The sequence below is a fragment of the Podarcis cretensis genome (genome assembly GCF_951804945.1).
Source record: "Podarcis cretensis genome assembly, chromosome: 2".
NCBI lineage: Eukaryota > Metazoa > Chordata > Lepidosauria > Squamata > Lacertidae > Podarcis > Podarcis cretensis.
This window is the reverse complement of record NC_137171.1, coordinates 104,195,594-104,223,150: the sequence shown is the minus strand read 5'-3', so window position 1 is coordinate 104,223,150 and position 27,557 is coordinate 104,195,594. Positions and strand designations below refer to the sequence as shown.

The following is a 27,557-nucleotide window of genomic DNA, read 5'->3' as shown; positions in this document are numbered from 1 at the left end:
GGATGGTGCTCCATTGCTCTAAGGGGGAATAGTACAGAAAATACAGTGGTACCTCGGGTTAAGGACTTAATTTGTTCCGGAGGTCCATTCTTAACCTGAAACTGTTCTTAACCTGAAGCACCACTTTAGCTAATGGGGCCTCCGGCTGCCGCCGCGCCACCGGAGCCCGATTTCTGTTCTCATCCTGCAGCAAGTTCTTAACCAGAGGTACTATTTCTGGGTTAGCAGAGTCTGTAACCTGAAGCGTCTGTAACCTGAAGCGTCTGTAACCCAAGGTACCACTGTACATGTTTTTTGCCCATTCTGTTAATGCTGCAATACGAAACAGATTTACCTGTGAGTTCAGTACGCTTGAACCCAGTGGCACTTGTTCCTGAACAGACATACACAGGCTTACAGAACACAGAGCTAGACAGCACGGTGCTCTCTGTAAATTGTGGACTGCAACTTCCATCATCCCTGACCATTGGCCATGCTGGTTGAGACTGATGAGAGCGGAGACTCCAACAACGTTTGGAGTGAGTTACCCCAGGATTACACTAAGTACATAATTTTGTTCCTGGAAGTTCTCTTTCCCGCAGACAAATCTCGGAGGGAGGTGGAGATTTATGTCAATTCTGATCTTGGGCAGAAAAAAACAAACGTAATCCACTCATTAGGCTTAACAACAGAAACATCTTTGGAGACCTAACATAAACACTGCAGAATACATCTGAAGAGCCATTACAGTTTGTCTTTAAGACTCTTCACTCACTTCTGTACCTTGCTTTTAAAAGCAAAATCGATGCAAGCAGCATCACGGGGGCAAAGGAATGATAACAAAATGCCAATGCAGAATGCAATGCTTATGTAACAGACTCACTGTTTTTAGGGCCAAAAAATAAAATAAAAAATGCTAAGAGCCTTTCCGATCACAGCCTCTCCCTCCACACAAAATATCGCCAGAAGTATGTATTTAATAGAAACCTAGTTTCGTGCCAAATGTTGGTTGCATGATTGAAAACTGCTGTAATTAGCCATGCTTCACCGACTCATACTTGTATCCTTTTGTGGCTTTATTATTAGACCTCCTGAATTTTAATGAGCATGAATATTACAGTTCTAAGGGAATCTTTGTAACACACACACACACAACCAAGTTAATCCCAATATCTTCCAAATGAATTATTTTAACTGACTAATATTTTATATACAATACTGGGAAAGTTACCATAACTAAGTAATTACCATAACTTTTGCAAATCCTTTGAAATAAGCACTTCGGGCCATCTTTGGAAATAAACCCATCTGGTTCCTTTCACAGTTGAACAAGTTATCCAAGAGTGGAGTCTTCAACGTGGTGCCAATGGGCACCATAGTACCCGCAGATAGAACCTGCTGGTGCCCATAAAGCCCTTCCAATTTTTGGTAGTGTTGTATTATTATGAAGGGTGGTCCTGGGCTGACTGAAAATCAGAATGCAAGCTTCTAAGCACCTCACCCTCCTACTTCACTTTCACCAGAATACCTTTGAGTATATGGGGTGCTGTGACACTCCCTGTCAGAAACAACTATGAATTTAGAGGTGCTATGTGTGTGGTGGTGTCTAGAAACAAGGACTCTTGTTGTTGTCTTGGGGGATGATGTAGGTTATCACTGTGACCACTTGTTTCTTGAACTGGGAATAAATTAAGAATGAGGCACAATGGAAACAAAACTGGAATTTTATTAACAAACACTCTCTGAGGGATAAAGCTTAGAGGTTTCGCTACTAAAGACACAGAACTTGGTTTCAGTCACAGTTCCTTTTACAGATGTAATTAAGAACTTTGCTCATAACTTTCCTCTCTGTTTCTAATAAATCCAATTGCTCCTAGAATGGCTATCTGTTTTATTCTGGCTGTAAAATGCTTCTGGCTCCTTTGTGCAATCTATTTCTTTCCCTAAGGAAATTCAAGACATGGTTTGTCCTGCCTAGCAAACCCATAACCGCCCAGCTGCTTCCTTAGCCAGGCCCTATCTGCTAGTTAAACCATCACATTCCACCCTTTTCTTTTCTTTTTGCTTGCCGCTCACTCCTGATTGGTTGCTTCATCTGTCCGTCACACAAGCTACATCATAAGGGAGACTGAAGCACACACTAACAAGTATCATTGTGCTTTGAGCAGCACTTAAAAACAGGCAGGACTCTTGCACCCCACCCAGTTCAAAACTGGTAACCAATGCTGATTGTTAGACCTTAAAAAAAAACTGGTAAATTCCCCAATGCTGCAAACAACTACAATTCTATCACCGCCACACTTTAAGTAACAACGTGGCACACACAAATAAAGAGAACTGGCTCAACTTAAGCGTTCTACCATCAAAGTCCACTATTGAATCAGATAGCTAGTTTTGACTATTGTTTCAGCTCAATAAAGGTTATTAAGGTATTAAACTGCCTTTCTCTGAATTCTACAAACCAGCTCTCCCCATGACCTTTGCAGAGTTTTAAGATGTATACATATGCAGAATAAACAATATAATCTCTAAGAATATCCACAGAGCGCACCTGACCTTTGAAAACAGCGCAGCTAATTTTAATCAGATTTGTATAGCGTTAACCTCTGTGTTGACCTTTGTCGAGCTTTGTATAAATTCATAAACATTGTAGGAAATAACGAGGAACTAAAAGGAGGGGAGAGATCCATAATCCTTAAGCAAAATCATTTCAAGCAGGCTACCCAAGGAGTCGTGTACTCCCTTGGCACTTATGGAACAAGTTGCACAAAGGGTGTGATGTGGCTGCATTGCTGCCAGGTTGACTGTTGTTGTTTGTTTGCCTACTAGAAAACCCAATATTACATGGGCAAACACATTTGTTAAAAAGTGATGTTGCACCACAGCTGCCTAATCCATTTACAGAATTCTGTCACGATAGCAGGCCTCTTAAATTGCAGTGTTACAAATTTAAATAAGAGTATTCAATCAGCACAAGTGAATTGGCCTGCTAACAACTAAGTGCCTTTTGGCTCCTAGGAATGCGTCTCACTAGTTCAGGCATAGGCAAACTTGGCCCTCCAGATGTTTTGGGACTACAACTCCCATCATCCCCAGCTAACAGGACCAGTGGTCGGGGATGATGGGAATTGTAGTCTCAAAACATATGGAGGGCCGAGTTTGCCTATGCCTGCAATAGTTGGTGCTCATAGCCCTGCCCCACCTAGGTAGTGGTTTCTACAAGTGTGCAACAACAATTGGGGTTATTGGTTTGTTTTGTTCTGGTTCCTGTTCTGTATTTTGTGTTTTTATTTTGTGTACTTTTATGCTGTGAACCTCCCCGAGATCTACGAATGAAGGGCAGCATATAAATTTAACAACAACAACAACAACAACAACAACAATTTATATTCTTCTTGCACAAATCTCAGCTAACTGTACGTACAAATTCATTTTAAGGCAGTTAGTTACCCTTTAGCATTTCATCATATTCATGAGGGGGAAAAGATGGAACTGAAAAGTTGTCACCCTGGGGTGAATGCGTCTCAAATTAATTTGCGGCGGGGAAAACTGCTACACTCAAGCAACTTCCACATCACAAAGGGTAACACAGGTCAAACATAGCAGGCTTTAGGCTTAAGCCAGAGGTTGTCAAAGTGTGTCGTGTGCCACACTGGTGCGGCAGGAAAGAATGGCAAGTGTGGTGGGAAGATTCAAGATAAATCAAAGAAACATTTAAACATTTCAGTGTTGTATAATATAGCATGGTATGGCAGCAAAACATATATATTTTTAAGTTGTGTTTTGTTATAAATATTTTGGGAGAAAATATGTTTCTAGAAAATAAGCATCTAACTGCCTATTTCCATGTGGACTTTGTTTTAAACAAACAACAACAACAACAGATTGATTCAGAAATGGTACAGAATAGACTTATGGATGAACACATGTGAAAGTGATACAGGCCAGAAATAGTTAAGTCTTCCATATGGTATTAGCAATGATAACAAAATACATGGATGTAGCACAACCCCTTGCATAATTCACAGAAAGATGTAGGTACAATCTACCCAGCCACAAGACCAAGAGTACAGTAAGCCACCCTTCTCCAAGATCTACCACACAGTTTATTATAATTTTGTTTGTTTGTTTGTTTGTTTGTGCCCTGCTCATGTGGCTGGGTTTCCCCAGTCACTCTGGGTGGCTCCCAACAGAATATTAAAAACATGATAAAACATCAAACATTAAAAACTTCCCTAAACAGGGCTGCCTTCAGATGTCTTCTAAAAGTCAAGAAAGTTGTTTGTTTCCTTGGCATCTGACGGGAGGGCGTTCCACAGGACAGGTGCCACTACCGAGAAGGCCCCCTGCCTGGTTCCCTGTAACCTTGCAGTGAGAGAACCGCCAGAAGGCCCTCAGAGCTGGACCCTTAGTGCCTAGGATGAATGATGGGAGTGGAGACGCTCCTTCAGGTATACTGTCTTGCTTCAGACCAAGGCAGCAGACCCTTTCTTCCTCCCACCAAAACATGACACTGAAATCTCACACAAGTGTTTCGTCGAAAGCAGAACAATGTCAATTTCAAGAAAAGTATTAGCAGTGGATTTTGAGCACTGAATTCCTAGAGCCAAGCCGATTCATGTTTCCATTATTCAGCATTTCAGAGTGCTGCACCAATGCACAAACACAAAAGCCCACAGAAAAAGCCTTCATTATCAGTTATTAGTATTAGTAAAGAGATCCACCAGCAAGATGAAAAGTGCAAATGATGAGAAGCAACAAGATTCCCTCTGTCTCTCTCTCTCTGGCACGCACACTTTTCCTTTTGTTACTATGGCAATTCGGAGTTCAGAACATCTGCCTTCATTATCCAAGGCTTTCCAAAAAAAGGTGAGAGAGTGTACTTGAAAAGTGGCCTCCTGGCCTATCTTGTTCGAATTCAATTACTGAACAAGGTCGTTCTTAAAGCATTAAGTGAGTATCCTGAACCTGATGTGGGAGCAAGAAATGCAACTGGAACAGAGATCAAGTATGAATTATTAGTGCGCAGGTGAAGCTATGTTTGGGGGAAGCTATTATTGCCCTAAATAGCTTGTGCTTTCTCATCAGAGGACATGAGCTCAAATTAGCTCCAGATTATGTGATGGTAAGACTGTAACTTATTTGCCTCCGTGACACAAAGGATGTTGGCAACAGAGAACTGCCAACACTTCCAGAGGAGCCCTGAGAGAAGTGTAAAAGTAATAATTTAAACTACATTAAAAAAAATGTTGTAGCTGTCTCCTTCTCGCAAAATTCAATTTTTATATATTGTACGTTTCTTCATTCCAGCAATTTTCACCAGCTTGTAATTTTTTTATTTTTTTTAAGAGAATGGCAGTAGTTTTTGGCCCACTTTAAATTGTGGCGCAAGCGAAATAAGCCATTTTATGAAATGTTCAACCTATTACCAAGTAACACGAAGTTGGATGAAAGCCTTTATTTTCAGAGCTATACCTGCACCTGTCCTATATTTGAACTTTAAATACCAACCCTTCTTCTTTCATTCCTACTCGCCTCCAAGGCAGTGCCAACGAAAACAGAAATGGGGTTATCCATAAGAGTCTTGGGCACAAAGGAAACAGCTACACCTGGCATCCCATCAGTAGCTCTTAAAGATGTTAACAGGAGTTAAAATCACGTATTTTTAGGACACAATTGGGAATCATTTTGCGAAAGCCTGGACCCAGGACTCTTAACATTTTTATTATTATTATTGTAATACAGCACAGTATTATGAAGCCTCTGAAAAACAAGCTTTGGAGCTGAGGGAACTTCCATTATCAAGGTGCATTGCTCATTACAACTGTTGCTGAACATTTTCCTATATTACAAACAAAAAACAGTACAGTCCATACCTCGGGTTACAGATGCTTCAGGTTGTGTTTTTTCAGGTTGCGGACCACTGAAACCCGGAAATACCGGAACAGGTTATTTCCGGGTTTTGGTGGTCGTGCATGCTCAGAAGCACTAAATTGCGCTTTGCGCATGCGAAGAAGCACCGAGTCACAACCCGCATGTGCGCAGAAGTGCTGGTGCGGGTTGCGTACGTGCATCCCACACGGATCACATTCGCAACCCGTGTGTCCACTGTATTAGAACAAAATGCACCCACCCTTTCCTAAGATGTAAAGTCAGATAACATCAGAATTTGCATCCCTTAAATTGTCATATTCTGGTTGTGTAGCAGTTGCAGTTACCACAGGCAAACACAGCAACCAATATTTTTATAACGTGGTGTAGGTTCCCCAGTCTTCACTTTTGCACTGCACCATAGGATCCAAATCCTAGGGGCCAAGGTCCCTTCAGCTCCCCCCCCCCAATAAAATATTTGAGTGGGGTGCCCCTCTCCAAGTTGGTGGGCATTGCCATTCAAATGGTGTGCGTGCACCAGGTCATGTGATCAATGTTGAGGGCCAGAGCTTACCTACCCCCCCCCCACACACATATTTTAAGGCATGCATCCCCAACCTCAGCCCTCCAGGTGTTTTGGGACAATTCCCATCATCCCTGACTACTGTTAGCTAGGGATGATGGGAGTTGTAGTCCCAAAACATCTGGACGGCAGAGTTTGGGGATGCCTGGAATAAGGTATGCCAATCCATCAGAAATGTGTCTTTTTGCTTCATTCCCCATGCTATTTTTAGTTTATAAGTTACTTTTTCCATCAGCACTAATTGCCAGACTTTTTTATACCATGTGGTCAATCTCACAAGTCTCCAAGAAGTTCCCGTATGTACCCACTGGTCAGCTTGACGTTGATATCAGGAAAAGTTCTAGAATAGATAATTAAACGGTCATTCTGTGATCACTTAAGATAGGATGCTGTGATTACTAAGACCCATTATGGGTTTCTTAAAAACAAGGCATGCCAGAAGAATCTCATTCTGTAGAAGTGTATCTCGATTTCAGTAAGGCTTTGGACAAAGTCCCCCATGATATTCTTGCAGGGAAGCTGGTAAAATGTAGGCTGGATAAGGAACTGTTAGGTGGATTTGTAGCTGGTGGACTTACTGAGCCTAAAATGTGCTCACTACTGGTTCCTCATCATCCGAAAAAAAAGTGACAAGGTGGGTGCTGCAGGGTTCTGCCTGGGCCTGTTGTTGTTGAATGTATTTATAAACAAATTGGACTAAGGAATTGTGGGACTGTTCATCAAATTTGCAGGTGGCACCAAACTGGGAGAGGTTGCTAATGCTGCTGAAGACAGAATTGGGATTAACTCACTGGAAAACTCATTGGCAAAACAAACAAAATGAATTTCAATAAGGGGAAATGTAAGTTTTCTACACTTAGGCAGGAAGAACCAGCTGCACAAGTATAAGATGGGGGACATCTGGTTTGCCAGTAGTACATGTGAAAAGGAGTAAGGGCATCTTAGAAGACCACAAGCTTAAATGAATCCACAGTGTGATGCAGAAGTAGAAAATAAGCTACTGCTGTTCTAGGATGCATCAACAGTAGCGTTCAGATCAAGGGAGGTAACAGTCCCACTCTAATCTGCCTTGGTCAGACCCCACCAGGAGTACTGTGTCCAGTTATGGGCCCCACAATTTAAGAAGGATATTGACAAGCTGGAATGTGTGCAGAGGTGGGCAAGCAAGATGATCAAGAATCTGGAAAACAACTTTACGAGGAACAGTTGAGGGAAATGGATATGTTTAGCCAGGAAAAGAGAAGAGATATGATAGGAAGAACCTTTTTGATGGTAAGAGCTGTTCAACAGTGGAATGGGCTCCCTTGGAAGGTGGTGGACTCTGCTTCCTTGGAGGCTTTTAAGCGGAGGTTGGATGGCCATCTGTCATGTTTGTTTTAGTTTAGATTTCTGCATAGTTAGGGGTTGGACTAGATGACCCTCATGGTCCTTACCAAGTCTATAATTATATGGCTTTAGGCACAATCCCTTTGAATGTAACCACTACATAAATTGTGGGCTAACTGTATGTCAAAATACAGGAAACAAGAACAAACTTGATCAAATCATAGTTTCCCATTACAAATAAAGCAAGCCCTCTGTCTTGGGATGTACTCTTAAATTCTCAGCAACTGTCTACCACTAACTGAGTAATATTCTTGCTTTACCAAGTACCTAACTTTAAATTATCAGTGGTTCTAGGGGTGGAGGGGAAGAATGATTTGATTAATAAAAGAAAACAGCCTAAGAATATACATCCTAACATGTTAGTAGCGTTTGTTTAAAGATGTAAAATTATTCATTATTAATTAGCTAGGAATCATTAAAAATATTTTAGAGGTAACGAACAATAAAGAAAGCTGGTTCTTCACTGGCTTACAACTGTTTAGCTAGACAAGTGACGAAGCTATTGATTTTGATGAGTTAGATAACAAAGCAAAGATAAGAATCAAGTAAGTGAATCCAGGATACTAGGAAGGAATACACACCTTTGGATATTTACCTTAAGATTTTATCTGGCCAGATGGAACGATTCCCACCCCCGCATCCCACCATGTGCTGCTCCAGGAGCTCTCCCAATTCCCAAGAGCCAATTCGGGAAAAAGGGAGGAAAGCCCATTTGTGCAAGCATAAGTCCTTGTGCAGGCCTTTCACGGACGGGGCTCATTAGGTGAATCCCACCCAAAAATATTTCCATCCCATATATAAACAAGTGGTCAGGGGGTAACTTTTTGTTTTGCTTTTTATCCACCAGTTGAACACAAAGCCAGATTTCTGTCTCTGATCCGGAAGGCACATAACCGTTCCGAACTGTTTCATAAACACAGAGACGACCTTTCTGCTCCTTAGTCCTGCAGTTGTCAAAGCATAAATTGTTCCTGATTAGGCACAGGAAGTTGCTCAGGACCACTTCCTCCAGTGTCCCTCCCATCCAACTTATCCTTGTGTTCTGAATGGGCCAGAAGATGAAGCCCAACTCCTCAAATCAGTTCAACATCTCTCTGCATGTCCTCACCTGCTCCCCCTGGTACTTTGTTTACTGAGGTGGTTGTTTCAAAAGCCTGAAGAAACATCACAGCCCCCAGCCCTCTAATAGCCCCCTTTTCCTCTTCCTTCAAGCTATAAAGAAAACAAAAGCATCACTAGTGAGGAAGCTTCTTTTTAGATACAGTTGTACCTTGAAAGCTGAATGGAATCTGTTCCAGAAGTCCGTTTGACTTCCAAAACTTTCAAAAACCAAAGCACAGCTTCTGATTGGCTGCAGGAAGCTCCTGCAGCCAATCAGAAGCCCCGTAGGGACGTTCGGCTTCCAAAAGAATGTCCACAAACTGGAACAATCACTTCCAGATTTGCAACGTTCAGGAGCCAAAACTTCCAGGGCGTTCGACAACCAAGGTACGACTGTACTACTACAAAAGTAGCATTCCCTTTAAATAAACCAAAACTCAGTGGCCCATGTTTTCATTTGACTTCTTTATCTTGGCCCCATACAAATATATTCCAAAACAGAATGCTTTCCAATGGTACTGGCCATTCAGCCTGTTAATTGGTAATTGCTTTAAAACAGCATAAGCAATGTGCAGCTATTAAAACCTCTTCATAAAATCACCTGACAACCTGCAAACAAGAATCAATACTGACTGTTTGGTCTAGCCATGCATGACAATGCATCATTAATTTTTACAGGGAGGCTACTAACGGTGCTGCAATGCCAACATTACTTTGCAAAATATATGTGTGCAGAGCCAGATACGAACATTAAGATGATCATGATCTACTTAGTCACAGTGCTGGGAGCAAAGTTTGCACATAACCCTGATAACAGAGAAACGACAGAGCACGTTCACCTGAGGGGGGGGTAAAGTTAGGGGGTGGGAGAAGAAAGTCAAGCATTTCAATGAGAAATGTCTTCAGGAGTATAAGCTAGATTAGAAGAAAGCCAAAGAAATGTCCTCTAGTCTGTTACTTCTCAAAGTGCTCTGCTCTCATATGATGCTTGTGACCCACATTTCTGCTTTGATGCTGCAGTTTTTCATTTGCTTTCCAAAAGCGATGCAAATTCTTGAGACCGAGCGAGGAAATGGTGTGGGCATAAGAAAAAGAGCAGCCAGTGCTGTAGGTCTGTATTAGCTCCATCACCACATTTTCCAAAGGCATGTAGCTCCATAAACTATGAACCCACAAATCTGGTGCCCCACACACCAACACCTCTGCCAGAGTTTGGTACTAGTTTGGTGCTGATGTTATGAAACAGGATGGTCAAACAATTATGCCTGGAGTTCCTTTGGAGTCCCTAGTGCAGCCCACTACACCTCTCTACACAAATTTAATAAATATAAATTCAATTTATTATTATTATTATTATTATTATTATTATTATTATTATTATTATTAATCCAAGCCAAAACCTTACTTGGGACAGTGAGGCAGAAGCATCACATGCATTTACGTTTTCCTTGCCCCTCGCTCCCGTCCCATGACATTTAAATTAGCAATGAGGGTGTTCAAGGTGTGTAGAGAGAATGCAATTTGCAACCTGCCAGCATTTGTAGCCAAAGGGGAAGGGCATAGAGTAGGTGGTGGCGGCCTTTGATCAGGCAGAAGGCAGGCTTGGATTTCAGGGGTGGTTAGGGTGACAGCATGGGCTGCTGCTTTCTTTCAAAGCTATTTTGGGAGGGCAAGCAGTGGAATGTGGGGGAAAGGCCTAGGTCAGAGCTTTCCAAACTTTTCATGTTGGTGACACACTTTTTAGACACGCATCCTTTCGCAACACAGTAATTCGGATTTACTAGCAAACCAGAGGTTAAACTAACCCCTTTCCAGCCCCTTGTAGAGCACGGGGAGCAGTCATCACGACACACAGTTTGGAAAGCTCTGGTGGAGAACTGAAAGCTACAGTGGCGCACGAAGAACCAGAGGGAACAGGTGATTGAGGGTCAGAAGTAGTATTGGTGAAGGGAATTGGGGCAAGTAATGCACACTTTAATGACAGTTTATTGTGTATCCCAAGTATATCTCACCCATAAATTTCCAACTCAAGAGCCTGATCTTCATGGGCCTGGTTTGAAGGTCTGCTACAAGGTTTTGACCCTGGAACCACTTCTGCTTCAGTCTAACACGGTTTGTAAACAAGCTTTACTGAGGCTAATCCCTAACCCTGCAAAAATCAGCTCTTTACCCCAGGAATTGGAGCGTCTCAGTAGCCAAAGATCATTAGCCATATTTCAGGAGCTTGTTGCTTTTGGTACCTTTTTTCAACACTTCATGGTTGCAAATGAAGATAGCATAAATGATTATGGGAAATAAGAGAAGACTCATGTCTGCTTGATCACTGAAGTCCCAAACAAGAGAACCACCACTGCACAAACTCAGTTTCACATATACCCCATTGTTCTTCCAAAGAACACAAAGCACTCGTGCAGCACTGAATATAATTCCTAAGGTCCAAAGTGTGATTTCATTTTTTATAAACCTGATCTAATTAAAAGAGGCTCCTCCAGATGGCCTGTTTATTGCACATTCAACATTATTTCCATGCACAAAGCTTATGTGAGGTTACACAATGTCTAATTTATACTGAACACTTAGTCCTATTTGCGGGATAGTTATATGACAATGAGCTTTCATTCCGATTTCACCTTGATTTGTTTGCATGGCTATATGTTTTCGTGATAATCAATAGTTTATTCCTCCTTTTTGGTGTATTTCCCTGTCACTTCCCTAACTACAAAAAGTTTGGGGTTTGTTTTTTAGGTGGAAGTGTTGTGCCAGAGCAACAGACTACTTTAATTCATTTTAATTGCGGAAACCTAAATTTGTGGTATGCAATTGAATCTTTCCCACAAAACACTGAGTTGACCAAAGGATAACCCACCCATCACTTGCACAAATGGCCACTTCCTACATGGTGGCTCTACATACATACATGCATGCATATATACATATATCATTTTATATGTATGTCCCCTTTCCACAATTCAAACCATGCTCAAGGCAGCTTACAACATAAAAAATACATAACTACAACATAACAAAAGTAGTTATAAATAAATAAAACATTAAAAAATACACAACCAAACAATTTCCATATAAATCACAACAAGATCTAAAATAGATACAAAAAACCAAGAGCAACAACCCGTCCCAACAAAAACCCCTAAACAATGCGTCATTCCAAAAGTCTGTTCAGTAGCCTCGGCTTTTGTACCTGGCATCAGTCAGGGCCCTGCCCACTCAAGCCAGGTGGAAAAGGCAAGCAAGGCAGGGAGCAAGTCTTCCAGGTCTCATAGCCAAGATGGTATTTCAGCTGCGAAAAAGAAATATGAGGCTACCGAGAAGGCTGATTGGGAAACTTAAGCTTTCCTTAAAAATGACTAAATACTGGAAGCAACCCATTTTATTTATCTTACTGTACGGTATTATCTACAGTATTTAGAAGAAAAATTCCCAAGTGCCTGGCAGAATACAAAAAAAAAACCAAAAAAACCCATACCCAGACTATGTAATGAATATGCAGAAGAGGATTTGGAAGACAGCAGATGACAAATGGAACATGAGTTTACAGCAACATAAAACAGCAAATCCTTTCATGTATATACAAGGTTATCACTTGCAAAGCAGCAGGGTAATCCTGCTTGAAGAGAAAGGTTGCAAGAGATGACCCAGGTCATCCCCTACCCCGCCAAGGCCCCAATCCTATCTGCTGTGGACCTTCTAGCAAGATATGTCATTAATTCCAGGCAAGAGCTTTCTTAGTGAACTCTGAAAGCTAAACAGCACATGAAGCAATTAACAGCACAATCCTATCCATTCAGAAGCTTGTGTTCAGTAGCGCTTACAACCTGGTAACTGTATATCGGATTTTAGCCAGCTTTAACAAAAGCTGCAGTCCTCGGCTCTATTCACACTTCTGTTTACCATGCACTCACTCAGTTTCCAGGGCTGGGTTCTTAATCTGTGCTTAAACAACGTTATCTAAAATGTATATGCATCCCGTATTTTGTTGTAATGCATTGTTTCTCAAACCAGCTTCACATCGGATTGGGAGTCCTTAAGCCATTCCCAGTTTGTCTCTGGCCGAGGCCTGAACGCCTTTACAGAAAGTGAAGACATCCCTGCCCCGTGAACACCCACTGGTGTGTACACAAACAGAAACGAACCCGACACTAATGAAGTTGTGTTGATGTGAACAGCTAGAGGGGAAGGAGCTGTGAAATGCACCAAAAACCAACAACCCTTCACTGTGCTCTAAGGCGGTAATGTGAACACATTCAGACACACACTTTTATTCTTAAGGCCCACTGAACTTTTAGTTCAAACTTCAGCGTTTGAAGTGAACGTGCCTAGGTTCAGGCTGACCAAGAAGTTTGCTTTCGCACTACAGCAAAGCAGGTTCCATTTGCAGAGGTATATAGTTCCTCGGATTTGCCTGCAGCTCTTTGGAATGGAAATCTGCTATAAGTGGAAGCTGACACACTTTAAACAATGGAACAGTTCACAAAGGACGCCTGGATGTACGTTCTATAATAGTACATAACAGCCTCATGCGACTATCTGGTACCTAGTGGGATGTCTGGAGTGACTAGTGGGGTGCCACAGGGTTCTGTCTTGGGCCCGGTCTTATTCAACATCTTTATCAACGACTTGGATGATGGACTCAAGGGCATCCTGATCAAATTTGCAGATGACACCAAACTGGGAGGGGTGGCTAACACCCCAGAGGACAGGATCACACTTCAAAACGACCTTGACAGATTAGAGAACTGGGCCAAAACAAACAAGATGAATTTTAACAGGGAGAAATGTAAAGTATTGCACTTGGGCAAAAAAAATGAGAGGCACAAATACAAGATGGGTGACACCTGGCTTGAGAGCAGTACATGTGAAAAGGATCTAGGAGTCTTGGTTGACCACAAATTTGACATGAGCCAACAGTGTGACGCGGCAGCTAAAAAAGCCAATGCAATTCTGGGCTGCATCAATAGGAGTATAGCATCTAGATCAAGGGAAGTAATAGTGCCACTGTATTCTGCTCTGGTCAGACCTCACCTGGAGTGCTGTGTCCAGTTCTGGGCACCACAGTTCAAGAAGGACACTGACAAACTAGAACGTGTCCAGAGGAGGGCAACCAAAATGGTCAAAGGCTGGAAACGATGCCTTATGAAGAACGGCTAAGTGAGCTGGGCATGTTTAGCTTGGAGAAGAGGAGTGTCAGGAGTGCTCTGATGGTGTTTCCTGCTTGGCAGGGGGTTGGACTCGATGGCCCTTGTGGTCTCTTCCAACTCTATGATTCTATGATCCCACACTGCAGCTGATGTTACTAAGTACAGACTCCAGGGATTCAACATCCAACTTTTCTTCCCATCTCCACCCCCTTGCTGTTTACAATCTTCCTGACAAGAAGTTACAGAGAATACCAAACGCTGCATACTACTTTGTAACATTTGGGTTGCCCTAATAAAGGTACAGTGGTACCTCGGGTTACATACGCTTCAGGTTACATACACTTCAGGTTACAGACTCCGCTAACCCAGAAATAGTGCTTCAGGTTAAGAACTTTGCCTCAGGATGAGAACAGAAATCGTGCTCCAACGGCACAGCAGCAGCAGGAGGCCCCGTTAGCTAAAGTGGTGCTTCAGGTTAAGAACAGTTTCAGGTTAAGTACGGACCTCTGGAACGAATTAAGTACTTAACCTGAGGTACCACTGTACTGCTCTAGTATGTATTGTGGACTTTTTTTCCTCATGGGCCAACATTTTTCAACACATAGCGGCGGAGGAAGCCGCTCAGGCGCCTGGGGCAGCACGCCCAGGGGCAAGGGCAGGGTGAGCCACCCATAGGGGTGGGGTGATGGCAGGGCGCACCATGGAGCCTCCGGAGTTTGCCTGCCTCCTCCCACTCAGGTGCCCTACAGCTGGGGGGGAGGCAGTGGGCGGACCGTTTGGGCAGCATGGAGCCTGTGCATGCCCACGCCACCATGTCTCTTCCAGGAGAGACGTGTGGCTTGGGTGCGCTGCAGGCCCTGCGGTGAGTGCCGCCTGGAATTTTGTCCCCCCCCCCTCAGTGGTGACACCTGGGGCAGCCTACCCCCACCGCACCCCCTTCCTCCATCCCTACACACACACACACACACACACTCAACTTCTTACTTCCCACAGGCAACCAGACAAGTGGATAGCCACAAGCCTCTTCTACAACACAGAGAATATTTGTATTTAAAGCAGACATATTAAACCACATTCACTGAAACTAAGCTGGTTCTGCAAATGCTGTAATCTGTTTTCAGGGCTATGTAGCTTGCATAGCGCATTTATGATTTCCAGAAGGTGAAGGGAGGTTGCTCAGGTTTGCAAGGTAAGGCAGATTTCCTCAGCGTTTCCCAACATAAACATTGTGAGAAGTGATCACTGCATCTCATCACCACTTCTTAATTTGCCTAGGGCTGCAACCATGCATACATACACTTACTAGGTAGTAAGTCTCAATGAACTCTGTGGGTCTTACTTCCGAGTAAATATCCTCCAGATATCATCATGCATATTTTACAACAGTAAAAACAAGGTAATGAATGATACAACGTGCAGATCAACTTTCGCTGAGAGAACAAGATATTTGTATCCTTTTGTGATGACACACCAGAATCAGCACTTTTATATAAATTGATACAAATGGACGACTAAAAAAAAAGTGATGCTTTCGTATAAAAAGTGCCTCATAATGTGCTTTAAAAGAAACTGTGAAAATATTTATCCAGATTTATTACTGACGGTCTCTGTAGCTTTTTCTATAATAGACTGCACTTATAGGGGATATTTGTAGAATGATGGCAGAAAGTGGCAATAGATTGACAACTTCTCCCCCTATGTTAAGCCTAAGATTGTGCATGAGAACAAATGCAGATCACAACTAATTCAAGCAAGTTGCAAACTCATAACTGGCTCATTCTTAAAGCAGAAACAACCCAGATTCAACAAGCCATTTTCCAGCTGTTTCCCCCATTTTTCATGCTTCATCCACCTTAGGTCCTTCATAAACCACAAGGGGATGTGCAGAAGGAAGAGGAAGGAGAACAGACCTGGAGGCATCTATATCGATTCCCTTACCAACTTGCTGTTCCATGGGTTAACAGAGCAGTCAAAGTCAGTGTGAACAACCTCCAGAGAATACTCCACCTAGCTTCAGTAATCTCCAAAACCACATCTGAGTGTGTGTGTATACTCAGTGCAAATAGCTCCTGCCTTTGAAGATTGCTCTCCGGAGGCCACAGTGGAATACCTGAGTGAAACAGAAAAGTCTGCAGTTGAGAGTCAACTGCTAACAGATTATTATTATCTCATGAAGTTTTGTAAGGCAGAGATAACCAGGAAAGATGTCCCAGTGTTTCTAATTCTGTATAATGAAATGTTAGCAGCATTGATTCACAATGAAGCTAGGAATATAAAGTACAAGAGCAGGGTAAAAAATGGTAAAAATAGCATCGTATGCAAATGACACAGCGCTGCCAGACATATGCAATACTATAAATAAACTGGACCTCTGAATGATAAAAGCATAGCCAGGATTTCAGATAACACAATAAATAGATCTAGAAGAGAACTTAATACAGATTAGTGTAGTGAGAATTCAACAAGCATAAGAAAGAGTTCTTGCTTTCATCAACAAGTTATCTGTAAGACATTCGGAATTATACTTGAGGCTTCCTTCTGGTATATCCTGTTCCACTTTCTCAACATTATACAGAACTCTGCTGTCATAATCATTCACCTCTTCTTGCACACAGCAAGGGACACAATCCTTCAATTCCTTACATTGCTTTTGTCCCAGTCTTTCCCAATCAAACACCAGCTTGCCTCCGCAGCCTTGTCCTATCCTATTTCTTTGCCATTTCCCCAAGGCCTTCCCTCCTTCATGGTGGTTTGGCACCTCCATCTTCACCACCTTCAGCTACCAAAATGTCTCCTGTTCTCATTAAAGGCTCCCCCCATATATTCTGTTACAAATTCCTTCTCAGAGCATCTGAGATGCAATATTGCCCCTCTCCTACTGAAAAGCACTCTCCAAACAATTTTTCCATGCAGCAGTTGGCTCAATCCCATTAATCCTCATTTGTAAGGAAGCTGAAGTTTGTTTTACTGCATTCATAGTTCTTGCATTTGTGCCTTTACCTCGCCTCTTTTATTCCACTCCTTGCCGCTTTCGTCGTTTGTTCCTGGTGTCCATCTTTTTGAGCAACTTAAGAAAGCTCTTGGACTTCAGACATGACACATCACCTTCTTCAATATCAAAAACAATATTGTAGTAAAAACACACACCCAAAAGCCCCATTTATTATCACTGAAAGAATAATTCAGAGTAGACCTACTGATGCTACTAGGCATGCCTAACTTAGATTCACCAATTTCAATGCATCTACTCTAAGTAGAACTTAGTTGGATACATGGTATGAACAAGGCCGGCCGAGGGCATTTTGCCACATGAAGTGAAACAGAAAATGCCAGGGGGGGTGTCCTCTGCTCCCACCGTCACTGCCTGAGGTGACTAGAGGCGGCCCAGGGAAGCACTGAAGGTGGCGGGGGAGGGGAAAAGAGGCTGGAGAAGAACAGGGGGGCAGCAGCATAGTTGAGGCGGCAGCGGGCGACAAACACAGGAGGCAAGGAGTGGTGTACTCCTGGGGCCTCCATATCTACAGCACCTCACTAGGACAGTCCTGGGCATGAGGTGTGAACTACATCACAGAAAAGACCTAAAGGATTCCCATTTGTTATTAAATTTACATGTTTTTAGATACCTTTAAATGTTTTGAATTATGGCAGGTTATAAATTTAATAACTGATCAGTTGTGTATACCATATAAGAAAAAAATGTGGGGGAAGGATAACAGTAGACCAGTTGAGGATTGGATACACAGAGGAATTACTTAACAACTGAATGGTAAATCATTATCGCCAGATATACATTTCTTCAACAATCAATATAAACTAATAATGCCCTGGTATCTAACTCCCTGGGAGTTTAAAAAAAATGATGTATGGATCACAACAGGGGAAGTGTTGAAGATATAATGGAATACAAAAGGGTTTTCATCCATATCTGATGAACTTGTCTTGAGGTAAAATATATTTTCCCTGGAAGAATGAAGTAAAACTATAGAAGTGATGCTGTACAAATTTCATATGAGGATAACCCCCCCAGCCCATCAAGCACTGGTGGCCCATTGGAGAAAGTCTTCAGGAGTGATTGCTCTACCTGCCACAGCAGTTCAAAAATTCAAAATTCACTTCCTAGATTCACCTCAGGAGCTGCACTTATAAATTTCAACTTAAGGTGTAAATTTCCCCTTAGTCCAAACATCTGTTTCCTAAAGTTATTTTCCTAATGGCGACCCCCAATTTTAAGTGTTCAGTTTCAATGCACTGTCATGAACATACTTGCCTGAAGTGTGCTGTGGCTGTGAAAGGGGATAATAGTAATTATTAAGCAACAGAAGGTTGCTTGATCAGTCTCTGAGGCATCCACAGTTCAGATCACTTCACCTCCAGAAAAATGTGGCGGACAAAAGATCAATGAAAATGGTGAGATAGATACATTATCTTCCTTATAAAGAAAAGCTGAACCAGCTTAAATAAAAACCAGCTTTCTTGCAAGATAGGGAAGAAGTGTCAGGATAGCAAAAAATAATAATACCACCCCCCCAAAAAAAAGTGTAATTGGGGTGGGAGGAGACAATTTAAGAAAGAAATTTTTCATTTCCTTTCAAAATATAAAAACCCTGTTGATTGACTGATTGACTACTAAGGTCCCAAGATGGGTGACAACATTAAAAACAATTTAGAACAACTTGTCGTCCCTTGACAATTGTGCGTAAATGGATTTGAGACCAAGGAATTTCTCAGAACACACAATTAATCTATGGAACGAATAGCCACATGAACTTTGTGGTGGGTACTAGTTTAAAATGCTTGTTTAAAATAATCAGATGAAACACAGAGAACACATCTGTTAGGGGCTGCTAGCTGGGGCAGCCAGAGTCGCATTAACTATGTTTTAGAGACAGCAAGCCTCTGATTACCAGATGTTAAGTACTAACAACAGGAATGGCCATCAATATCAAGCCCAGCTTGTGACTCTCCTTGTGACATATGGCGGCCAACTCTTAGGAAACGGGAATGCTCAGCTAGATAAACTCTTGGGCAATCCCTGTGCTCTTAAGCTGCAGCTCCACGCAGAAACATGAAATCAAGAGAGGCAGGGTTGAAAGCTATCATAAACGTGCAAATACATATAATCAGTAACTATCTAAAATGCTTTCAAAGCATACTTTTCATTTCCACAGTAATATAAATGAAACACTAGCTATGTGACAACATAATTAGCTGTGTCAATAAAGTCAGTGAAACTGGCAAGATTACTTTCCAAATTCTGGAAAATAAGAGCTCTTGAGATTTATGCATGTTAATTCTTACACACTGCCACAAGAATACAACCCATTTGTCTCTGAATGTCTACATTCAATTAGATGCACTTGACAGATGTTTGCTCCTTAACCAGTGATTCATTTAGAAATTTGTAACCATTTCTAGGGTCTACAGTTCTCCAGAACTGCTGTCTATTCATTCAGGGCTTGCATAAGATTTAAACGAATTAAAATTACCATTCCCATTTTTTAAGAGAGTTGATTAAGTAATTTAATTAAATCTAATTACTTTTGAATCTCCATTCAACACAATATCAAAGTTTAATGTGGAGTAAAAATCATAATATTCCACAGGGTATTCCCCTGGCCAACTGTCATTTCTTATCTGCTGGGGGGAAAATATACTGGTCAAACGGGGCCAAGTCAAACCAACTGCGACTCAGTACTTCATACTGAAGGGCCACTTAAAACTTATGTACAGTATTTCCCATACAAAAGGGTTTTTTTGTATAGGAAAAACATCAAAACCTTGAACAGATTTTGATGTGCAGTGATCACTCTTATGTCTATTTTGCTGCATGTACATGCACTGAAGGGGCGAACTGACAAGTTAATTACATTTAGCTTTCATGAGCACTCCATATCTCCCATTCAGTGTTTTTTTTTTTAAGGAAAAAAGGCAATTTAGATGTTCTGTCTCTTTACAGTGCACAGAATGTAACTTTAAAATTAGGAGTACCATTCAGCTGTCATTCAAAGAAGATTTAAAGGTGCTCTGAATATCTTAAAATGCATTGGAGAGGAATATGAAAAGCAGGTTATGCAATCAAGGAAACTAGTATCTGTTGGACATTGCAGACATCTTGCCCTGGGGGAGGAAAAAGGTGAAATGCGTAATGCAATTTTTCCATTAAACATTTCAGTGATTCAATTGAAACTTAAGTGACCAACATCCTACCACATATTTCAGAATGTCTTATTTAAATCACCAACATCAAATATTTGAAAATGACTTACTAGGAGATCTGCCTGGAGGTAGGACATATTGTTAGCAATTATTCTTCCACCTGAACTTTATAAATGCGTGCTTTGGAATGTTATGTTTCAAATTAATTGTACTGCTCTCTTTGTAACTAATTGCAATACATCCTAACTGTATCCTCTGAATGAGCGTTGCATACATCTAGTAATTTAATGTGTTATTTAAAACAAGTCACACCAAGGTCAGAATCATATATATATATAGGTAAAGGTAAAGGTACCCCTGCCCGTACGGGCCAGTCTTGACAGACTCTGGGGTTGTGCGCCCATCTCACTTAAGAGGCCAGGGGCCAGCGCTGTCCGGAGACACTTCCGGGTCACGTGGCCAGCGTGACATCGCTGCTCTGGCAAGCCAGAGCCGCACACGGAAACGCCGTTTACCTTCCCGCTGGTAAGCGGTCCCTATTTATCTACTTGCACCCGGAGGTGCTTTCGAACTGCTAGGTTGGCAGGCGCTGGGACCGAGCAGCGGGAGCGCACCCCGCCGCAGGGATTCGAACCGCCGAGCTTTCGATCGGCAAGCCCTAGGCGCTGAGGCTTTAACCCACAGCGCCACCTGCGTCCCATATATATATATATATAACATTTGCCTAATGATACTGTTAATTTACCGAGGAAGGAAAATTGACACTGTACACAGAACAAGGGAAAACTATTTCAAAATATGACCTAGCACTACCAAAATGTGTCAGCATTGTCATTCAGTTTTTGGCTCTTACTCCCTCCAGATTTCTGGCTATTTGTCCCTGTGCAATTCTCATTTAAGAAGTGTATGTAAACAAATAAATCAGTAGGTAGCAAAGATACTCTATAAATTTTCTAATGCTATAATCTGAACATCTTATTCTAGAATATACATCTGGGCCACTTTTGCACATTACACCACAATAAACCATAGCTTAGCACAAACACAATGGCTCTGGAGTATGTTCTCGGCTACAGATCTTGGTTAAGAAGGAGAGATCTTAAACATGATCCAGGCTTTAGACCACACACTAAGCCAAACCTTGGCTTAGCTACCATCCCACACTGAGCTGAAAAGCCCAGGAAAAAGCAAAACAGGCACTTGCTCTTCTCTGGGAGCCAGCACACTTTTGCAGTTGCAAAATTTTGGCTTACCATGATGTGTGAACCAGGCCATAATGTCAGTGAATCTGAGTGGAAGGTTTAAAATGATCTAACTCATTCTTAACCAAGGCCATAAGCTCCCCCAGGTAGTGACCTATAAATTTGAGGGGAGCATTCAAGGGAGAACAAATGGAAGACATCAAGAATTTGAGGCAGTCCCTTGAAATGGCTTCTGGCAGCTAGCAGAAGAGAATTAAACCTCCTTTAGAATGAAATCTCATATCTTAGCTGCACATGGTGAAGAGGAATCAAACAAGATTGCTCCCTTCCTGCTAGGGGCTAAAGACCAAAACAAACAAAAATAATCCATCAATTTACAATGATACTAAGTATGGAAAAAGGAGAAACAACTTATCAGAAAAATGCCAATCAAGCTCAAATAAAGACTGGCCCTTTTTTAAGTATGGAAGAGCCTACTGGATCAGACCAAAAGTTCATCTAGACCAGCATCCTGTTCTCACAGTGGACAACTAAATGCCTGTGGAAAAGCCACAAGCAGGACCTGACACTCTCCCATTCTGCGGTTTCCAGCAACTGGTTTTTCCCTTCTCTGTGTACAGGGTGCAAGAAAATACCACCTCATTATTTCCTTTTTCCTTGCCTCTGCCATCTCTGCATTCTGTTGGCCAAGATGAATTACAGGACCATCTATATAGGCTTACTTGGGTCAGGGGGGCAGAGAGGGGATTCAGTGATGATGTCATGTATTTTTGGTGGGTGGCAGTAGATTAAAGGCTAAGAACCACTGCTCCAACTTAACCCCTCATGTTGTCACCAATTACAAATTAACCCTATCAAGAAGACTATACAGTTCCACAACCGTTGTGCAGCAACAACAAAGTGACTCAACTTTGGAGGTATACGCACAGTCCGAAGCATATATAGTGGTACCTTGGGTTAAGAACTTAATTCGTTCTAGAGGTCTGTTCTTAATCTGAAACTCTTCTTAACCTGAAGCACCACTTTAAGTAATGGGGCCTCCTGCTGCCGCTACGCCACGATTTCTGTTCTCATCCTGAAGCAAAGTTCTTAATCCAAGGTACTATTTATGGGTTAGCGGAGTCTGTAACCTGAAGCGTATGTAACCCGAGGTACCACTGTAATAGTGGTTTGACTGCTTAAGACAGAGATGGGGAACTTGATAAAAATCAATATAGAACCACTTTGCGTAAACACACACAAAAATATGCACACACACATAATTAGCTACTATGTTATATGATTCCATTTATATTATTTCTATTCTGTATCCAATTATACATTTATACCCCACCTGCTAACACAGGCATAAGCAAACTCTGGCCCTCCAGATGTTTGGGACTACAATTCCCATCATCCCTGACCACCGGTCCTGTTAGCTAGGGATGATGGGTATTTTAGTCCCAAACATCTGGAGGGCTGGAGTTTGCCTATGCCTGTGCTAACAGATCTACTCAAGGCAATTACAGTGGCTTGGATCCGAATTTCTAACGAGCAGAAGTCAGCTCATGGAATATATCTGCAAGTGGCAATGGGGATGGCAATTTTTGCCACTTCCTTATTTCCCATACAGTCCTTGTGCCCTCTGGAAATCTGATCCAGAGGTTTGGGGGACCCTCACCAGCAACATGGCAGCTAGAAGCTGCCGGAGCAGGGGACAGGAATATGTGGAAACTGTCTCCTTTTAAGCATGCAAAGAAAGAATGACCCACAGTCTTGAGTATTTCTCAAAAAACCGGTATCTGCACTGTGTGGATCAATACATATCTACAAAAGCTGCCTCTGCCCCCTCCATGAAAATTACCTCCTCCTCCCATTCCAAGCCAATTTTGGTTTGGAGAAGCCAACGCATCTTTGATGCACTGTCTTCCCTCCTTGCTGTAGCCCACTCCTGGGCATCTGTCTCTTTGTCTAATTTGCAGCATGACAGCTAAGAAAGTGACAAAGATAGAACAATCAGATCTGAGCACAACAGCGCAGGATGTGACAAATAAGAAAAATAGGAAGGTAGAAAATGCAACTGTCTCTATACTAATAATGCGAGGCCCAAATGGAAGGAGAATATGGGGAAGAAAATAACTTCCGAGCAATGGGTCACAATGAACCTCCACCTCCCCTCCTCATGTCAAACACCGGAGGGGACAAAAACACCCTCATGCCAATAAAGGAATATTCCTTGCAACTGAGAACAGCACGCAGGCACTGGCCCTCAGCCAGTCACAGCAGGGACCTTATAGCTCAAGGGAGGCAGGAAAACTGCTGTGAAAGCTGAAGAGCATGTGCTCTGATGTCTCTGCTTTTTAAGAAAAAAAAGCAGAGACATCACCATACCAACAAAGGTCCGCATAGTTAAAGCCATGGTCTTCCCAGTAGTGATGTATGGAAGTGAGAGCTGGACCATAAAGAAGGCTGATCGCCGAAGAATTGATGCTTTTGAGTTATGGTGCTGGAGGAGACTCTTGAGAGTCCCATGGACTGCAAGAAGATCAAACCTATCCATTCTGAAGGAAATCAGCCCTGAGTGCTCACTGGAAGGACAGATCGTGAAGCTGAGGCTCCAACCCTGATGTTGGGAAAGATGGAGGGCACACGGAGAAGGGGACGACAGAGGACGAGATGGTTGGACAGTGTTCTCAAAGCTACCAGCATGAGTTTGACCAAACTGCGGGAGGCAGTGGAAGACAGGAGTGCCTGGCGTGCTCTGGTCCATGGGTCGGACACGACTAAACGACTAAACAACAGCAACAACATGTGCTCTGAACTCAATTGCAAACTCCCAAAAAAGAATAATTTTGAAGGCAAGGGAGTAATAGTTGGGACCAGAGGAGCAGAGAGAGGCAAGTGCCCTCCAAGACAAGTAGCTCACTCTGCCTCACCCCCCATTGTTGGACCCTTCTCATTACTTAGAAGGAAATGCACATTTCATATACAAAGTATAAGCATTATCATACACTAGAAATTCAAAATATCTGAAGCATGATTACTTGAAAGTCAATAGGGATTACTGACAAGAAAATATATTCAGGATGGGAGAGTTAAAATAATGTATGCCATTATTTCTGTTTCAGAAATCCACCATGTGGGACACAACTCAACTCACTCCCTGAAATGCATTTTGCCCGTTCTATGAACACCTCAAAAAAAAAATTCAGGTGTGGATCACAGTTGCCCTTCATCACCAAAAGGTGGGAAGCAAATTAATTTATCTAAGAGGGTACTACAGAGGTTGGTTTCGTTTTGGTAGCAAGCACTAAATTTAGGGACTTAGCTTTTCTATATATTTTACGTTCAGTATTGTTGCACAGTTGTAGCATCAAAATCCATTTCCAAAGCAAGTGCAATCTAAAGACGTGTACTGTATTTGCAAATCACACTACTGTACTAAACACATGAATGACCAGAACTTGGCGATCTCTAATTAAGCAAAAACCCAGAAGGTGCAACCATGTGTGTTTTAAACCACGACAACTAAAAAACAGGAGGTGCTGTTGTTGTTTCAGGGAAGAATTGGGGCAGTCTGCAGAATAAGTAAAATGAGCAGGCTTTTGAAGAGCCACACTCCCAAGGGAAGGGGAGGTGGCCCAAAACTTTAAAAGTGGCAGGTGTCATTTACCATGTCGGGAAGACCACATTCATAATTATTATTATTATTATTATTATTTTAGGCAACCACTCTTTAGACACAGAATGATCAAACAGCGGTAGGCAACCTTTGCAAAGGAAAAAGGGAGAGCTCAGTACTGGGGGAGCGGGGCGTTATTTATTGCTGGTCAGTTAATCCAGAGTGGAAAAATGTAAAGCTATTTGTGCAGATTTTCACAGATCCCAGTTCAGGATCATTAAACACCACTCCCCTCCCAGGGAATAACGAAATGCTAAACTAAGGCTGCCATCGCACTTGGGGGACAAGTGCCGCCGAACCCAGCAAGGCTTACTTCCGAGTAACCCTGCAAGGGCGGTGAGGAAAGCACCCGTTTTGTTAACCCTGCTGGTGCATATACAGTACTTATATTGGAAGCGAGCGGGCTGCCTGGCTCCTTGCTCGCTCGCTTGCAATGGCCGGCTGCCCCTCCATGAGCCCTCCCATCTCTCCCGAATATCCCCGCCGACCCAGAGGGCGAGCTCCTGCGGCGCGACATAGCGCCCACCCCCTTCTCTCTCCGCCCCGGTTCTCCACAAGGCGCGAGGGATGGGAGGGGGGCGGCTAGAGAGGAGAGAGAGAGAGCGAGAGGACGGCAAACAAAATGGAGACTTACGCTCACTCTCTGGCAGCTTATTGCGCGTGCGCCATGGAAACGTCAGGCGGGGGCTGGCAAAGAGACAGCGGCGGTGCGCGTTTTGGGCAGCGCAGGCGCACTCACGCTAGAAGAGGACCAGGAAAAAAACCAAAAAACGACCGTCGACCCTTTCTTGCCGCTTCGGCAATGCGCGTGCGCAAAACCTTGCGCGCCTTTTTGCCTGCTGCCTCCTTGGTCTGTCCCCAAGTTAGAACTGCAATTGATTGATTGATTGATTGATTGTATCTGTAGAAGTGTGCATGCACACGAAAGCTTATGCCAAGAGCAAACTTAGTTGGCCTCTAAGGTACTGCTGGACTAATATATATAACAGTGATTTCCCCTTCTTTCTGTTGGTGGTGAACATGATGTCACTATAAAATTTTTTTATTATTATTATTACATTTATATCCCGCCTTTCCCCAAGGAGCTAAAGGTGGTTTACATAGTTCTCCTTCCTCCATTTTATTCTCACAACAACCCTGTGAGGTTGGTTAGGCGGAGAGACTGACTAGCCCAAGTTCAGCCAGGGACCTTCATGGTCAAGTTAGGAAAAGGAGCCCGATTCCCCAAGTCTTGGTCTAACACTCAATAACTGCTATGCAACACTGCCTCTCCAGTGGACGTATTACAAATGGAGATTGATGACTCCATTGTTTGAGGAAGATACTTCCTGGTTATTGTTCACATGCACACACAGAGAGACACACACATATCACATATAAATGCATGAAAAATACACACACACACACACACTTTTCAGGGGGTGGAAGTGACAGCAGCCTATGGAGATAATACAATTGAAATGTCCATCACTGTAGCTGTGATTGGACAGTGACCTGTACCTTCCCCTTACCTAGAAAATGCAAATCCAAAGACAGAAGTTCGTATAAATGATATATTATAAATGTTATTACATAGTACATTTTTAAACATTGTTCTGTCATTCAAGGGCACATACAGTCCCTTGGCATTATCCACAAGGGAGGGCATGGTTGGGAGACTTTTACAATGCTCCCTGCAATGTAGTCCAGTGCTATTTTCCATGGGGAAGAAGGTGGTGTGGAGAGCAAAGCTGTTAGAAAGCAGTGTTAACAACACTAGTGTATTCCAACAGGGAAAGTAGAATAGGAGTGATTATTTGTGTGTGAGAGAGGCCTGTGAGGTCTCTTCAGTTATGGTACTCAAAAAAACAAAAACAAAACATTGGCTCAGAATTCTTTAATTCGATTTCGATTTTATTGCATTAGCCATGTGGCCATAGCATAATATACATAGAAATAACAACATGGAATAGGGGTGGGGAGATAAAAGTGGATGTCGTCCTGGGCAAATACTTTGAAAAAATGGGGATAACAAAAGTAACGGGGGATTTAAAACATCGAGTGATTGAGAATACAAAAACAGATTCGATTGTGCGGCGTATCGAGAATTCTTTAATTCTAAGCATTTATTTTTATTTTTGCACCTTGCTTCTGTTGGTAAATCTCAGGCTTCAGGTAAAAACAAAGTAGATTCCACAAGCTTGAAGCCTTTCTTTCCTGGTCTGCAGCTTACTTCTGAGTAGACCTGTTAGTCTTTCATCATGGCATGCACACACAAGAGAACAAGAACTAAAATCATTCAGACTAACCAGGATCCACACAGTTCTCTCATTTTTCTTAATCATTTAGCTACCCTGCTTATAAAGCAACCATAATCCTATTTAGCTAGATGTAGGTTTTAGAATTCTAACCAGTCCTCTTTTTCTTTAAAAAAAAAACTGTTTAGGGGTACTCTCATTTTGACTCAAGAAAATCACCATTTT

The 27,557-nt window shown here is 42.4% G+C and overlaps 1 protein-coding gene across 2 annotated transcripts in view; it reads right to left on the bottom strand.

Annotated features, from left to right (window-relative positions):
* FHIT (fragile histidine triad diadenosine triphosphatase) overlaps window positions 1-25,854 on the bottom strand; it is a 1,061,423-nt gene extending 1,035,569 nt beyond the window's left edge. For both annotated transcript variants that reach the window (XM_079964180.1, XM_079964181.1), the window contains exon 1: window positions 25,730-25,854. The gene's annotated coding sequence lies outside the window, so the exon portion shown is untranslated. The remainder of the gene's footprint in view (window positions 1-25,729) is intronic.
* Window positions 25,855-27,557: the final 1,703 nt, after the last annotated feature.